At 39.2% G+C, this 16,865-nt stretch overlaps 1 protein-coding gene across 2 annotated transcripts in view; it reads left to right on the top strand.

Moving 5' to 3' along the window:
• The first annotated feature begins 367 nt into the window (after positions 1-367).
• wu:fb63a08 (MAM and LDL-receptor class A domain-containing protein 1) overlaps positions 368-16,865 on the top strand; it is a 63,263-nt gene continuing 46,765 nt past the window's right edge. For both annotated transcript variants that reach the window (XM_057856945.1, XM_057856944.1), the window contains exons 1-2: positions 368-599; positions 1,501-1,613. The gene's annotated coding sequence lies outside the window, so the exon portion shown is untranslated. The remainder of the gene's footprint in view (positions 600-1,500; positions 1,614-16,865) is intronic.

Consider the following 16,865-nt stretch of genomic DNA (forward strand, 5'->3'; position numbering starts at 1 on the left):
TTTTTTTATTGAGGAAAATCCAAGTAAATGATGGTCTCCAGCGGGAGTTGAACCCGCATCTCCCATGCGACAGATGACCGCATTTACCACAGAACTACGACCAGGGCATAAAAGCCAGCCTATGCGGGGGAAGAGGGGAAAAGAAAGAGGGCAAAAGGACCCATCGGTCAAAGGCAATGGTAAAAAAATGAAAAAGTGCGATGAACGATAACAGCCCTCCTCTTCCGCAATCACACCATGCTCTTGATTGGCTGTGCGATGTTAAACCGCTCTCCCGATTGGCTTTTAATAGGAGAAAGGGATCAAAGAAAATAAAGAGATAAAGACTGGCCATTTTTTCCTCTTTGGTCTTTTTTTTCCTCTATTTCAGTCACTTAACTTAATCGAACTCTCGACGACATGTCCAGCATTATGCTCTAAAAAATCATTAGCCAATCTTCTAGTCATCTCAGCATTCAGAAATCAAGTGCGGAAAATGTCCACGGGACCCACCAAGTTCCAGGAGCATCTTTGTGGAATGATAGAGGAGCCCCCACGTCACCGACACTCGAGCGTGTGCAAACTAATGCACGCTAAGGTTGTTCTTCACAGATTAGAAGGTTGGTTCGTTTTCGACGATAAATATACTTTACATGACAGAGCACCGTGATGAAAATTCATTTTTGATGTTAACAGTAGTGCTGTCAAGGGATTCCAATTTTTAATCGCAGTTAATGTGATGGCAAGCATTTTGAATGACTTTTGTGCTGGATTGGAATACAACAAATCTAGGGCTGTCAAACGATTAAAATTTTTAATCGAGTTAATTACAGCTTAAAAATGAATTAATCATAATTAATCGCAATTCAAACCATCTATAATATATGTATATATATATACATACATATATATATATATATAAAATATGCCAAATTTTTCGGTAAATTATTGTTGGAATGGAAAGATTAGACACAAGATGGATATATACATTCAACATATGGTACATAAGTACTGTATTTGTTTATTATTACAATAAATCAAGATGGCATTAACATTATTAACATTGTTAAAGTGATCCATGAAAGACTTGTAGTTCTTAAAAGATAAATGTTAGTACAAGTTATATAAATTTTATATTAAAACCCCTCGTTTTAATAACATTTGTAAAATTTTCAATCAAAAAATGAACTAGTAGCCCGCCATTGTTGATGTCAATAATTACACAATGCTCCTGGGTGCTTAAGCCCATAAAATCAGTCGCACCCAAGCACCAGCAGAGGGTGACAAAACTCCAAAAAACACAAGTAACAAGTTGGCATTGCACTGTGCGTTAATTGCGTCAAATATTTTAACGTGATTAATTAAGAAAAACATTAATTACCGCCCGTTAACGCGATAATTTCGACAGCCCTAAACAAAACATGAATAAACATGGCAAGGATGAATTTTTGTCCAACAGAATTCAACTTTAGGGACACAAGTTTGCAAATGAAGAAATAAGATTTGTTTGTTGTCTTGCAGATCTATATATCAGCCAAGCCCATTATCCTGAGCAGCAGGAGTCAGAGTGCATCAAGGAGGAGGAGAAGAGTCCCCATCTATAAAGACGGAGGAGGAGTTCATACACATCAAAGGTCATCCCAACCATTGCTTTCCTCATGAGTACAAAAATGTTCATTAGTCTAATATGGTATTTTTCATTCATTTTATATCGTGTTGTTGCTTACTCAGCAGCCATGCAATGGACTCGTAAGCCGAGATAAACTGTCACCACTGCATCGACTTGATTATTGTTTGCAAATTAAAAGATTTCCTTCTATGAGTGATGAATGGCAAGCCATTTATAAGGATCTCAACCAGAGACCAGAGATAGCGAATATTTTTTTTTTATTTAATAGAAAGTACAACAAAGGAAGTATGCCAAACAGGAGGCAAATTTAACAAAGAAAATAGAGCACAAAAAACAAAATGATCAAACGTTGAGAGCACAAAGATAAGGGCACACACAGCATTTAGCAAGGCAATCTTCCGACATAGCGGAAAGACATAGGCGTCCTTAAATACAGTGCTCTCCTAATCAGTCTCAAAGCGAGTGTGCTCTTTGATGTGTCACCAACAACTGAGAACACAAACATGTCATAAAGAACAACTGAAGAAAAACATGACTCTATGCAAATGATTTGCTTTGTTTAAAGTAATTACATATATATATATATATATGGCGGAAAACACTCAGGTGACTTGAATTTCCGCTTTGAGACCCCCAATGGGGGAAGTGTAAAAAAATTATACAATTAGGATTTGTTGTCAATGAAAATATTAAAAGTGTTCGTTGGCTGTCACTGAGTACCATTTGCGATCGCTACACAAAATATAAAACCCCCAAGAACGGTCAGAGACATAGGACAACCAGAGGATATAATATATAAGAATGGGAGGGCTGGTGGTAAAGGATAGCTTGTTGAAACAGGAGAATGTCATTGTCAGTCGCATAAGAAAAAGGTGTCGAAAAAATTGCTAAGGCTATGCTTAGGTTGGCTCGTTTTTTTTTTTTTTTTTTTTGCCTTCGTCAGCCCTCGACACTCAACCCATCACTTTAACTGAACATTTTTATGTTCTTCCACATCTTTGCCAGTGAATTTGGCACCAGGGACCTCATTTACGGTTCAATTGGTAGGTTAAGCTCTTTAAACATCTCCTTCATACACGATTTCCATTCATTTCCTATTGGGGACAAACATAGCGTGTCCCCCCTTAGCAACAGTAGCTAACGTCATGAATATTATTGAACGGAAGTGACATGTTGCTTGCGGTACGCCATTTGGCCAAATTTCAAAATTGTCCGATATGCACGTGTGACACATCATTGGAAAACTTAAAATCTCAATTTTCTTGGGGAAGACAATTTTTGAACAGGAGGGCATTTAAAAAATAAATAAATAAAAATAAACAGCGAAACCCCAACTGGAGGTGAAAGCATGAGAGAGCATGATTAAAGACGCCATGATTTTAACAAGTACTTACCTTGCTTCGATCCAAAAACTCCATGTAGCATGTATCACTGAGTGTGAAGACTAGGGATGGGAATCGAAATCCGATTCCAATTCCGAACCGGTTCCTACTGTTTCGAGGCCTCGACATTACAATGAAAAAGCCTTAATGATCCCTTTAACGATTCCTAAAGACGCATATTGCGTCGTGACGTGTCTTCTTGTCCAGAAGCATCAAACTAGCATGGCGCCAAGAACCCCTCGCTCAAAGGGTTGGCTACACTTCACCAGGAGAGAGGGTGAAAATGAAAGGTTACGATGGTTTAGCACGAGCATTGCAGCCGTAAACATAACAATGACAGCACGTTGGTTCAAAAACTTCAATCACTCGAAAGTGTGTCTTCACTTCACGAGAAAAATTTACAACAAAGCGACTTGCAGTCATTGCAACGTGGAGATAACTGCATCGGGAGGGAATACGACTGCAATGTCCTCACCGAGACGCTAAGGCTCAGTCCTGGCTATACAGCTAGCTAAACTCCCAAATGACGATACAGAAGACGTTGGTATAATTTGCTGACTTTATTCAACCATCACTTGAAGAGTGAAACTAAAAATAGAAATGAAACAAATCAATTTCGTCCCTAATAACAAACAGGTTTGCATCAACGTAAGTCAGCGATGATTAGCTGCCAATACATTAATAACACAAACTGTTAACATGCGTTCGCTAGCATTAGCACATCGTTCAAACCACTACACAACTGGATTTAAGTGTCCGATCGCGAGTGGAAACACACAACAACAACACAAAAGATGATACAAACAAGCGTTGCCTCTGTAGATATTTTACAAACATTAACGTAGGCTCGTAACAGTAATTCCCTCTCTCACTAACTCACTCACTCGTTTGGATGCGGCACTTCTTCTTCGCGTGTAAGCGTGCTCTTCTTCACGTGAGGAAGCGCAAGGGCTCCCCCACTTGAGCGTGAAAGCACCAGAAAAATTAAAAGGGGATGCATTTCAATATAATGGTAAATAATACACTTTAACACAGGGGTCCCAAAAGTACGGCCCGCGGGCCGGATACGGCCCCCTGAATTATACAAAAGAGCGTTTTGAATTTTTTTTTTTTTTTTTTGTCAATAGTGTTATTTATTTTCTGGCCTTTTTCTGTGAAAACTCAGAGAGGGTTATTTGGTTATTATCTATTTAATTAATAGTGTTACTATTATTTATTATAATTATATTATATTATACTATATTATCATTTTTATTTTATTTACTTTTGTTACGTGAAGAATCCAGAAAGGGTTGTTTGATTGTGGCTTTCTGAAAAACAATATTTTTTTACATTTAGGCACTCCTGCAATCGTCATACTTTTTCTGTAACAACAGAGAATGGAAAAGTTATGTGGCCCTCACAAGAAAAAGTTTGGGGACCGCTGCTTTAACATATATTGCCAAAGGCAGAACAACGACCTATATACCAATCAGAGGTTGCGCTAGACTTTTTCGTTGTCTGTCATTTTGACTGACAGGGTCATAAAAATCCGGTCATAATCTATTTTTACCCGTCACTTAAATTTTTAAAATGATAATAATGACATATTCAATAGCAGTGTTGGTCAAAAGCGGTGCGTTACTTACTCAACTCTGAATAAATTGAAGAAACTACCAGCCATGTTGTGTCTACTCTCTGCTCTGTTGATTTGTCATCCAAGACTCGGGGTGCGTTCAGGTTTGAGAATAGCGCACGTACTTCTGACTCCAAGCTGTTTGTCCCTGGTCATTCAATTAGGCTACGTTCATACTACAGGTCTTAATGCACAAATCCGATTTTTTTGTCATATCCGTTTTTTTGGCGTGCCCGTTCAGACTGCTTTTGTCCATTGAGACCATTCAAGTATTACGCATGTGCTCTAATTCGCAGTCTGACACGCGCCGGTGTGCAGAAGCATCAAAACACATGACAAGTCATCCGTCATTCCAGGGATATCATATTTTGCTTTTCAAAAGGAGGAGACAAATAACAGGCATAAATAATCCCCGTTTAGGCTTATATTCACAGTTTATATGGATCGATCGCATGCACGCACTGTCCGTGCATGTCACACACACATACGGGCAGTTTGCCCCGACTCTCCAAAACGGGCTGCAGCCAGACCCCTCTCCCGACTCTCGGCCAAGTAGGAAATGTTGAAATATAGCTCACATAGAGCAGAGAGAAAACCGATCATTCTCATGCTTATCCTCAACCCATTTTTATTTATTATGACTGTTGTCAAGCCTGGCCCTTCCCCAAAAGCCGTGTTCACTGCAAGCTAGGCGCTAATAACGCACAGCTGAAATCGGATTTGGGACACTGGACGGTACAGACCGCCGCGACAGTCTGGAAAAATGTGGCCCAGATCGGATTTGAACCACATACAAAAATGACCCAGATCGGATTTGAAATGGTCCACTTCTATGCGACTCGTCCCGTTCAGACCGTCAAGTTAATGCCTGACTCGAGTCGGAGAAACACGAAAAAATTGGATTCGTGCATTAAGACCTGTAGAATGAACGTAGCCTTAGACAATGCTCTCCAAAGCTTCCTAACGTTTCCGTGTTTGCTACACCTGAATGCTCGTTCGGACATTTTTCCGAGTAAGGCCAACGACGTCATGCATCAAGAGAAACAATAGCTAATTAACCCTTGAGAGTCGAAGGACGCGCCGGCGCGTCCTCAGCGCACGTCGTCTTTGAAGCGCCCTCACGTTTTAATTACGTCACCCACATGCCGTTGGTTGGTCTCGTTTTAAAGTGCGGAAGTTGCGGTTTACTCTCGTTATTATTTGAAGTCAATCGACCAACTAAAACGTGAGATATTGTCATTTAAGTTTTATAGTTTTATTGTCCTCTCAAAAAAACATTAAAACGCTGCATGGATCATTTGTTTATGTCTATATTTCCATCATTTCTTGTCCTTTTTCAAAACGGAAGCTCCATGAAAAAAACACAAATCAAACGAACCCTTTCGAAGTCACAGTGGAAGCACAAAATGCGTTTTTTAAATAAATATAACTGCCGTGCGAGGTTCCACCGAACGAGAGGGAGGAGTGTTCTGAAGCAGCGAGGTGGCGAGCGACGGCCGTGTGGCTCGAGCAGCGACTTTGTGTGACTTTGAGAATGAACGGAAAACTAAATTTAGCACAGGCAATTGTGCTTTTTGATCAACTTGAGGAAGAGGATGGTCCAAATTCGTCATCATCGTCTTCTTCGGAAGAGTCCTCGAGTGAAGATAGTGACGGATTTGAACACGTGGGTGACGCCATCGACGAGCAGAGGTAAGCAAACTCACTTTTTTTTTTTGATGCTGAAAAAGTTTCTTTTGAAAGTTTCTTTTGATATTGCAAGACAAAGTTAATTTTGATGCAATATAAGTGTGTGTTTGTGTATATAATAATATAATGTGCATGTCAGATCAAAGTCGTACGTGCACTGTGTGTATCCAAGGCAGGAATTTATAATTGTGGTGTTCTTCTTTCTATATGAAGATTAGGGATGTAGCACATATTCAACTATGGTATTCTTTCTATTGTCATATATATAGATTTCCATTATTATTTATTGCTGTATATATATATTTTTTTAATACTTTATTATTTTCATAAATACTGACTTTTTTTCATGTACATTTATAGTGACAATGAAAGTAAAGTGAAATGAAAATGGAAGGGCGGACGGGTGGAAAGAGGACCGACACCCCATGGAAGTGTGGGCTGTGTGATGTCGCCCTGTGTCTAATTCCAGGACGAAACTGCTTTTCGGAGTGGCATGCCTGAAAAAAAATTAACTTGTTTATTGTAAATATTTTTGAAAATACTTTTTTTCCCAATGTTATATATACTGTATATCAGAGGTTGCGCTAGACATTTTCGTTGTCTGTCATTTTGACTGACAGGGTCATAAAAAAACGGTCATAGTCTATTTTTACCGGTCACCTAAATTTTTATAATGATAATTACGACATATTCAATAGTATTTAGTTTTCATTCATTTTTAATTAATATTGTAACGCTTGCTTGGCGGCGAAAAATTAGACACGGGAGTCGTGGTATTTTTCTCCCTTTTTACTCTGCTTACCGCCAACAACTCCGCCCCCAAAGAAAAAGAGGCAACGATATAGACCCCAATCACCAACGTCACACAATGATCTTAATTGTGGTTGTCAGCTCAAAATCTTCTAAATATATATTAAATGCATCTTACCAGATAGAAAATGACTACTACATAGTCTGTGGTGATCGTTTGGTGCCCAGATTTCTTGTGGAATTACAGCAGTCCATCTGCACTCATCCTCCCGGGTCTCTCAGAATACGGTAGAACTTCAAGTCTCTCCGTCTATCTTTTCTGTTACAGCAACCAACCGCCACACACGCCTTCACCATTTTCTGACACACAATATGGCGGCTCCAGTCAGGGGGGCGGAGTTGTGGCGTCATGTGATTGGGCGGCAATCTTGTCCATCAATTGGATGACGCGCTGGCACACCGGGTGCACCAATAAGAACCTCGCGTTGATGTGTCAATCACGGTGCCGCCGCCAGACCCCGGTGACGCTACAATATTCTGACAGAAGAGCCAACTACGTCATGCATTAAGAGAGACAATAGCTAATTAATATCGCCACCCTGTGGTGTGAATTGCAACCTGTCAAAATGACGGACGGACGTCAGTTTTTTCCGTCACCGTTTTAAAAAACCGGTCAACGACGGAAAATATCCGGTTAACGCGACCCCTGATATATATATATTTTTTTTCCCACAATCAGTCTTCTCAATTTGTGTATATAAATGTGTGTTCAAGAAGCTTGATTGTGTGTACATAGTTTTCATCAGGTGATGGGCCGCAATACCTAAACTCATAAAGAGATGGCCTCTAAACACTTTTTGTGTTAGATGGTATATATTTTTTCACTGTTCGGTCTGCTGTATATAACCTGTTTTGACTAGAGCATGTATAAAGGCAAAAAACGCCTATGGCTATACCTGTTGTTTATGTTGAATTGTCAAATATAAGACTATTTATTCTAAATATTTTTGGTTGAATGTTCATCCTAACATGTTGAATAAATATTACAAAGTTTCAAAACGGTTCGTTACACATGTTTGGTTGTCAATTGGACATCAATATTAAAAATTTTGACAAAACGATTTTGGAATTTTTGGTCTTTTTGGGCCCAAAATGATGATTTATAATTGGTCAGTGAAGGAAACAACAGTTTGGACATGAAGTTCAAGGTGTCACAAAAAAAGGGACCAAACCAGGCCATCGTAAACAATTCTTTCTTTGAAATATAAAGGCAACTTCAAAGGCATGCAAAATCAGACAAAATAGGCCCAGACCTTAAAGGGTTAATATGCTCACTCGCCATCCTGAGGTCTGGGGTGCGAATTGCAACCTGTCAAAATGACGAATGGACTTCAGTTTTTTCCGTCACCGTTTTAAAAAAACGGTCAACGACGGAAAATATTCGGTTAACGCGACCCCTGATACCAATATATACCAATATTTTTTATTTCTGTTAGAAAAATGTTTCAGTAAAATGTTACACATTCTTGTGCATTTGCAACTTATTGCCACAGTTAACATTGAGGCTTTGGGCCTCTTTTGACCTCGTTGTGAGTTGTAAGGTTGTGACTTCTGATTAAACAAACTCGATACCAATCAAAATGTTTGTTCTTATTTTCCCCAAATTAGAATCGATAAGAGAATCGATAAAGAATTGAATTGTTAAGCAATATCGATAATGGAATCGGAATCGTAAAAATCGTATCAATTCCCATCCCAAGTGAAGACACAGAAGTGAATGGCCACAGCCAGATTTTTGGGGGATTTTATGGGTGAAACATGGTAATATAACAAGGGTCCCAATGCAGAATATTCAGACATCAAAAAGTGGTCGATATTTTTTTTTCCCTATATTTACCCTTTTAAACTTTTTTTTCCAATTTTTCTTCGTTTGGATCGATTATTTCTCATCTAACATGTTCGAGAAAATGCGACAGTAACAGAAAAAATACAATTAAGTGATAATTATGATGTAGATGTCCATATTTGCAAACACCATTTTTTTTCTTTGTGACGTCATTTGCTTAAAAGTTTAAAATATGCGAGTGAATAATTTTTAAAGTCGTTTTTTTTTTTAAACGAAATATTAGACATCAATCAATTATTCTAAGCTACAAATGACAGACATTTTGAATAATAAATATAATTACCTTCGTTTTATGGCTGGGTTGAAACGAGCGGCTGCGCGACGTTTGTAAACAGGGGTTTCCAGGGTAAAACGGACAAATTAATAATAGTTTGGGGGCTTAATGCGCCATGAATCTGCTATGGCAGCATAATAAAAAAGACTGCCGTATGGAACCGAACCGAGTTGAATTGACCAAATTTCAATATATTATTATATGCATTTTAATCCGTTGTTGTTGTTGTTTTTAAGAACCACTGAGTAGAATTTAATACATTTTATCAAAAAAGTCAAAAGTGCAGAAAATTATCAAATTTACTCATTTGGAGGTCTAGGTCTTAATTATAACCACCAGACCGCCATTGCCGCCAAAAGCATTTTTCATCAAGAATTTTGTGATACAGGGCTATACAAATAAAACTGAATTGAATGAAGCTTTGCAGGCAGTTGGTTAAAAGCTTCATGGTGGTTCATTTGGTCTCATGGAGTCAAATAAAGTATTACTAACCATTAACATCTCAAAAACAACAACAATAAAGGCTAAACAGTACAAGAGGGTGTACTCACCTCTTATAGACTCACACAGGTCTTAGCAACACACTCAGGACATTTTTCAATCGAAATGCCTTACAACTACTGCTGGACATCTGAAAGACAAGGAGCAACGGACTGTTCCCCTCTCGCTCGAAATAATAACCGGTTCGCGCTTCTGTGTCTGCCTGTCTAATACATAAATTTATTTTACAGTCTTTTAAAAAGGAGCAAATCTCTATCCCAGTAACTGGGAGCATCCATCATAGCATCGTGCATGCGTCCGTTAACGGTGTCCGGGCGGCAGTCGTGTCTTGAATTTCGTTCTGCTACGAGCGGCTGTCATAAAATTATGAGGGAAAATCATCGTTTTTGAACCTTTATGAATCGTAATCGAATCTTCACGTGTTGAATCGCGATGCATGTAATAATCGATTTTTTGGAACTCCTCTAAAAATTACGGTAAGGTTGTGAGTCTAATTATTTAGAAATATTTTATAGAGGTGTGCATCGGCACTGCCCTCACGATTACGATTCGGAGGGCCACGATTCGATTCGATTCGATTCGATTCGATTAAGAGGGCCACGATTCGATTCGGTTCGATTTGGCAATGCATCACGATGCATTAAAGCCTGGGATGCATTAAAATGCTAAAGCAAAGCATATTTTTCGTGAATCATGAGGCAACACAAGCGGTCAGACATTAAACACCTTTTTATAGGCTCTTGTGTCATTCCTGGTTGTAGTCAAATGAAAATAGTAATATATATAAAAATAATAAAAAAACATCACAGCATTTAATTAGTGCTTTGAATGAGACCAGGGCTTTCTTTCTTTTTCTTTCTTTTTTTTTTTTTTTTTACACACACTAGCAGCCTTTCATTTTTTAAACACCGCATAAGTTTGGTCAAGTTTCCCACCAACCTCATAGAAGCCAAAATGTCTCCATATGCCTGCTTTCAATGTCTTTGGTGCGTCAATAATCTTTCACGCTTCCTCTTTCTCCGCTTTAGCCATTGTTATTATGTCTTATCTCTGCTTTGAGTGCCACTGCGCAATTGCGCATGTCTGTGACGTTACTCCCGTGAGGAAGCAGATTTGAGTTCCTCATCCCCCCTGCATTGCTTGTACAATAGCTCCCTCTACAGGTAAACATGAGAATAATAATACAAATGGGGAAACCAAATCCATTGCATCACTGGAAGATTTTTGAACGGACTTATATATTTTAATATGTGCTGAATCGATTCGGCTTGTTGCCTGCATCGAATCGCATCGTCCATGGCCCGCATCGGGATGCATCGCCGCATCGATTATTGTTGACACCAGTAATATTTTATAAACATACTAAAAAGTACGCTGGCATACACAGGCATAGATAAAGATTAGAGACAGACAGACAGAATAGAGGATCGATTTGTTTTCTCAGAGTTTTCCCTCCGTGACGTTATTTCAATGCTTTTGCCTCGTAGCCGAAAACGTTCGTCAACAAAAATTCGTCCACAGACAAGATTTGTAGTCGTCGAAAAGAGAGTTGTATTCACACACCCACAAAAAAAAAATCTGACATCAGAATTTGGTGGTTACAGATACAAATACCTAAATATGAACACAAATGCGTAAATACGAGTATGAATCTTTTTGCTACAATGATGCTTCCATAGGCCGTGTTTTGATGACGTCATCAGAAGAAGACTAAGGTTCTTCACACGATTCGTCTTCAAAACATTTAAACCGAAATTCCATTTTTAGCTAATTTTGGCCGATAGTTTTCAGCGCCAAATTTTCGGACACATTTCTATGCGAAACAATGTCTGTTGCGCCTAAAAATGAAACCGCATATTTTAAAAAAAAAAATTAAATTTTTTTTTTTTTTTTTTTTTTTTTGATGAATGCTTTTTTAAACCGACCATGTCCGTGAAATCACGAGGGATCACTGTACTCGTCTTTTCCAGGTTTTTCACGAAGGAAAGATGCGGTGGTAGCCCGTAAAATATATCAATGGTTTTCTTGTGTCTTGCAGTTTTCAGAAAATATCTTGGTGTTGAGCGGCAGCAGCCAGAATCTCCTGGCATTAAAGAGGATGTTGAACTCCCCCAAATCAAAGAGGAGGAGGAGCCAGAGTCCTCTCAACAGAAGCAATTTCCAATCAAAAAGGAAGAGCTGCCATGCATTAAAGAGGAGGAAGAGGAGGAGCATATCAGTAGGTCGACTGGTGAGCCCTTGAAGAGTGAAGATGGTCCGAGTGAGGCCGGTAGAGGGACGGAGCCTCATTTTCATCACTCCATCAGACAGAAATGGCGCCACATCACACTCACCTTACAGTGATGATGGTCATAAGAAATCTCACAGTGACGACAAATGCTCTCAGTATGGGAAAACCTTTGCTCATAAGAAAACTTGACACTGGCGAAAAACCTTTTTCCTGCTCAGTTTGTGGTCAAGGATTAAGTTGCAAGAGCTCCTTAAAAAGACACACAAGAATCCACACTGGCGAAAGACCTTTTTCATGCTCAGTTTGTGGTCAAGGATTCAGTTGCAAGAGCTCCTTAAAAAGACACACAAGAATCCACACTGGCGAAAGACCTTTTTCATGCTCAGTTTGTGGTCAAGGATTCAGTTGCAAGAGCTCCTTAAAAATACACACAAGAAACCACACTGGCGAAAAACCTTTTTCCTGCTTAGATTGTGGTCAAGGATTCAGTTGCAAGAGCTCCTTAAAAAGACACACAAGAATCCACACTGGCGAAAAACATTTTTCCTGCTCAGTTTGTGATCAAAGATTCACTCTGAAGCAACACTTAAAAACACACACGTACCCACACTGGCGAAAAACCTTTTTCCTGCTCAGTTTGTGGTCAAGGATTCAGTCACAAGAGCTCCTTAAAGATACACACAAGAAAACACACTGGCGAAAAACCTTTTTCCTGCTCAGATTTTGGTCAAGGATTCAGTTGCAAGAGCTCCTTAAAAAGACACACAAGAATCCACACTGGCGAAAAACATTTTTCCTGCTCAGTTTGTGATCAAAGATTCACTCTGAAGCAACACTTAAAGAAGCACACACGTACCCACACTGGCGAAAAACCTTTTTCCTGCTCAGTTTGTGGTCAAGGATTCAGTCACAAGAGCTCCTTAAAGATAAACACACGAATCCACACTGGCAAAAAAAACTTTTCCTGCTCAGTTTGTGGTCAAGGATTCAGTTGCAAGAACTTAAAAAGACACACAAGAATCCATAATGGCGAAAAACCTTTTTCCTGCTCAGTTTGTGATCAAAGATTCACTCTGAAGCGACACTTAAAACAACACACAAGAACCCACATTGGCGAAAAATCTTTCCCTGCTCAATTTGTGGTCAAGGATTCGATCAGAAGGATCGGATGAAAAACCACGTGTGTGTTAGTGTGAGAATCAGTGGCCAATGACTGTCTTGCCTGTCATCCATGCTGGGTTCATCAGATTTTGCACGCAGTACGACTGTATTTCCCTAAATCCTGTTGAGGATTGGCACGACTGGTGCCTTCCTTTGTCCAATCGTTGTTTGATGTGCATCCACCCTATTGCCAAAACCTCACCCGTCAAAACTTTTCTGATTTACCTGACATGTTTTGGCGAACACTTCCGCCTTCGTCAGAGGGTCACTGATGTTGATGTGACGTGTCTTTATCAGCTGATGGATGAAGGCGTGACAGGCGAGTCACGCCCTCTGCTGCCCATTCACTCAGAAAACAAACATCAGCGCTGGATCAGGGAGGCCATTGAGATCCGCAAGCGACGCCCGAGGACCATCAACAGGGACGAGGGGGCGTACATCCTCTCTACGACCTGGAACAGCATCTTGAAAGAGTGATAAATGAATATATTTGTATATTGGAATAAATAGATATAAATTGGAATTAGAGCTGTCCCGACTAGTCAACGTAGTCGACGTCACGATGATGTAAATGCATCGATAAGCACAACATCCCGTCGACGGTTAATGAAGGGTTAAAAAAATGTGTGGAAAGTTGAGAATAGTCGGACACTCGTTATGCAAGCGGAAAAAGCGACACAAGGCCAAAAAAGCACACCAGAGTGGCCAAAATATTGACTTATTTCAACAAAACAAAGCAGGGTACACTGTTGTGTCCTTTCTCTTCAATGCCAAGCTTGGCTGCACGTCGGCCGTGAATGCACACCTAAAGCGCCGTCACTCAGTTGTAATTTTGGAAGACGACAGGAGACAACAGGCTGGTTAATTGTAAGTTCATCTAACTAACTAACGACATGTTTTATTGAAGTTGCTAAGCCTGTCGCGATATGCAATGAGTTCATTTATCGCACAGCAAAGAAAAATGAGGGTGGTAATTTTCACGGCTGCGTTTTATCGCCGCGTACATTTTTGCGTGTGTGTTGATGGCATATGAGACTCCACTTCCTTTACCAGATGTTTATTGGTTATCAACACGCCGTAGAATTAAAGGTCAGACATACAAAATGAAGAAACACATTCAAGTATATCAAACACTGTACGTTAGCATTGCTGCATTGAGGCTAATGGGGAAAAAGGACAACCTACTTTAGCCTGCTATAAAGCATTGGTAGTCTTCTCCAAACTTGCGGTTAAAAGGTGACACTTCAAACATGAAAAATCGCTGGTTAAAGAGTATTAAAACACCTGGGGGAATGCTAATATTCCATCATTTATCCATAAATGCATGCCTTTCGGTATCATATCCTGCCACTTCGTGTAATTACACACATCGCAACACCAAGAAAATGATAGAAATTTGGATCGATTGTCAAGCTAAAACGACCAGCGCCCGAGATCCCTGAAATCTGGCATATTGGGTGCGTGACGTCACAACTAGGAAACACCTGGCTCAGTGCTTGGGTCCTGACAAAGTACTGAATGGTGGCGATGATGGCGAACAATTTTGTTTCTAGTTGCAGCGACGAATCCGAAGTAGAAGACGTAACAAACGCTCTTCTAATGGTGAAGAGGAGAGAGATGAACCTTTCTTTGGTGTTTTGGTTATCAATTTGAGGCCAAACGAAAGCCAATGCAGCCTAATGAAACGATCATTGAGGGGAGCAATCACACTGATGAAACACCGGCAACAGATCGAGTGGGAAACACCAAATGGTTTGTTTTGCACCTTTTTTGTGAACCTGATACACCGTGACCGCAAAATAAAGTAATATATAGAATAATTATCATTTATTTTGCTATAATAGGTTTTCGCTCTGCCAAAAGACACAAATATGAATGAGATTAAAGGATTTGTTCTATATATTTTACGAGCGATAATTTATACATGTGTCCAGTCCTATATCCAATGCGTGATATGTTTTTTATTATAAAACAGTACTCACTCTGGCCATTTCGAGCTTGGCTGCTCCCCTCCTTTGCTTTGCCTGGGGTGGTCTCATCAGTGCCTGTCATCGTCCTCTTTCTTGATATCTCGGGACATTTAGGTGGCGGTGGTGGTATGGTGGGCACCGCATCTGCTTTCAGCAGCAATTTCTTAGCAAAACCTGATTTCACTTGTCCATAGTTCAAATAGCTTTCAGGTGTAAAATGCGCACCACACAAAAACCGTGCCGGGGGCTGGGTCTGCAAAATTAGCCCTCTTTGCACGGGCGAACTTTACTCATTGTCTGCGTAGTTCAGCTCTTTTTCTCGCGTTCGGGAACTCATGGGTACTATATTGCGACAAATGGCTATTTGTACACCACATAGCACAACAGGTTTGAACCATTTTAGCGATTTTTTGACAAAACACGAACGCAACTCTCTCGTCGATGAACAACGATGACACCTGCCTCGACCTTTTGCTTCCTGGTTGTGACATCACAGCCCCATTCGGCTGTTTCCGGGCTACATTCGGAAATGTTTGTAATTTTCTATCTATTTTTGATAATTGCTCATTAATGTGATTTATTTTTGTTAACTTTATTAGTATTTGTTATCTTGCCACATAATGGTTTTGTTGATATCTCACAGCCCCTTAGTATTACAATTCTCTTTAACAGCATTTGCAAACGAAAACAATTAAAAATATTAAAAATATATACTGTATATATTTCACTGACACCACATGCAATGACGAAAAGTGCTTTTTTGCAGAGTGTAAAGCTTACGGTTGGCAGTTTAGCGAACGTACTCCCGGATAACATTTCAAAATAAAAGCACGTCATGTTCATCCTAGATAACGATTTCTGGAGTTATTCCCACATACTTCAGAATTCAGATTCTACACTAAGAATAGCTTTAAAATGACACCCTATATGACAAATCTGATTAGCAATGATTATACGACTATGATATATAGTAGTATACCATAATATTAATGTTAGATAATTTTTTTAAGTATTGTTTTGAATTATGTTGGAAAGGCGAAGTCAGTGTTCTGAATCTGTTTACATTCCATTCTTTTGCACTGGTTCATGCTAGTTCAGACCTCATTGTTTATTTCTGATTTATTATTGTTATTTACGTGTTTATTTGTACTTTAATAAAGAATTTAAGTGTACCAAAATGTTTTTGTGGATTAATAAGCGTCAACAAAAATGTCATTGCTAAAATAGTAAAATATATATATATATGTATATATATGTATATATATGTATACTGTCTGTATATATATATATATATATATATATATATATATATATATATATATATATATATATATATATATATATATATATCTATATATATATATATATCTTTCCTGCGCAATTCCGGTGATGCAACGGATTTGGTTTCCCCATTTGTATTATTATTCTCATGTTTCATTTTTTACACACCGCATAACTCTGGTCAAGTTTCCTACCAACCTCGTAGAAGCCAAAATGTCTCCAAATGTCTGCTTTCAATGTCTTAGGTGCATCAATAATCTTTCTTGCTCCTTCTTTCTCCGCTTCAGCCATTGTTATGTTATGTCCTATCTCTTAGAGGTATGTCCTATCCCTTATGTCCTATCTTGTGCCCGACATGGATTAACATTTTGGGCCCAAAATGTTCAGCATTCACGTTCGGGTCGGGTCGGGCCGCCGCGCTGGACTAATAAATCAATTTTTAAAAAAAAATGGGATCAAACCGAGAGCAGGCTCTCTGTATTGTGCATTTGCTCGTG

Source organism: Corythoichthys intestinalis, chromosome 14, assembly GCF_030265065.1.
Source record: "Corythoichthys intestinalis isolate RoL2023-P3 chromosome 14, ASM3026506v1, whole genome shotgun sequence".
In the NCBI taxonomy this organism is placed as follows: Eukaryota; Metazoa; Chordata; class Actinopteri; order Syngnathiformes; family Syngnathidae; genus Corythoichthys; species Corythoichthys intestinalis.